Here is a 1,151-nt window from a genome sequence, read left to right as displayed (position 1 = left end):
TACATTTCGTTTACACCAAACAACAACTCTTCTATTATCACTTTAGTTAAATGCATTAATGAAGGAAAGACTTGGATGCGTGAAAACTTTTTGTTACTCAGCTCTGATAAAACTGAGGATCTGTTGATTGGAGGCAACAATACTGATAGGACTACTTTAAAGTCACTTCAGCACTTAACTCAGAGGATTTAAAAATTTGCCTCAAAGACACAGCACGTAACCTAGGCGTCATATTAGACACAAGGCTCTTAACAACTTGCACTGTTAAGTGCCTTGGGACAACCTTGTTGTGAAAGGCGCTATATAGAAATACATTGAATTGAATTGAATTGAATTGACAATGTAAAATGTCGTGTGTGTTGTTTGTTAAATAAGACTGTCTTTATTGATTATTATGCCTCTGATGAAGATCAGATCACATTTTAGGAGTCATTCATGTAGAAATCCAGATCATTCCAAAGGGTTCACAAACGTTTTCTCGCAAGTGTGCAACATTCACTCCACAAAGTAAACGGGTCATGAAAGCCGACAGATTTTTCAAAGATTTCAGTACTGCTGTCACTCCATGTAAATTTAATAACAGTGCAATGATCGAGGAACGCAGTAGGATCGCGGTGGCTCATCGGACCGGTTGGGGCCAGCGGCACATGTCAGGATGGCCGAGTGGTGTAAGGCGCTGCTTTTAGGTTGCAGTCTTCCCTGGAGGTGTGGGTTGAAATCCCACTCCTGATATAGAGCTAGATCAGTCTTCCTTTCTTCGAGCTTTTTCGAAACAAATCAACACTAATCAAACACACAGGAAGGTTTTCGAAAAGCATTGTGGAGTGGACAGGATGCCCCTTTGGAATAGGGCTCAGAAAATGACGGAGAAGGGAAATTACGTAAGATCCCACACATTGGAATCTGATTGGACAAAAGCTACATAGTTTCCACGTCGGGGAATCAAACCCTGGTCTCTCACAAGACAGGCAGGGATACTCACCACTATACTAACGAGGAGCACTAGTGTGCCACTAGGAGGTATTTCCTCTTTCGGCCACTACTGTTTTCGGGTTTAGGCTTTTATTTGCATTCCTTCCAGAGGAGCGCGTAAAAATGAGTTTCCATCTGCACCATCCTCACTCCTTCTCTGCTATCGCCACTGCTCGTCC

The 1,151-nt window shown here is 42.5% G+C and overlaps 1 non-coding gene across 1 annotated transcript; it reads left to right on the top strand.

The window, feature by feature from the left end:
- Positions 1–649: 649 nt before the first annotated feature.
- Positions 650–732, top strand: trnal-uag (transfer RNA leucine (anticodon UAG)). The gene has a single exon. It is a non-coding gene; the product is annotated as a tRNA-Leu (tRNA).
- The last annotated feature ends 419 nt before the right edge of the window (positions 733–1,151 follow it).

This window comes from Atractosteus spatula, chromosome 27 (assembly GCF_055471065.1).
Source record: "Atractosteus spatula isolate fAtrSpa1 chromosome 27, fAtrSpa1.hap1, whole genome shotgun sequence".
In the NCBI taxonomy this organism is placed as follows: domain Eukaryota; kingdom Metazoa; phylum Chordata; class Actinopteri; order Semionotiformes; family Lepisosteidae; genus Atractosteus; species Atractosteus spatula.
Note: the sequence above shows the minus strand (reverse complement) of the source record. Positions and strands in the feature narration are given on the sequence as shown.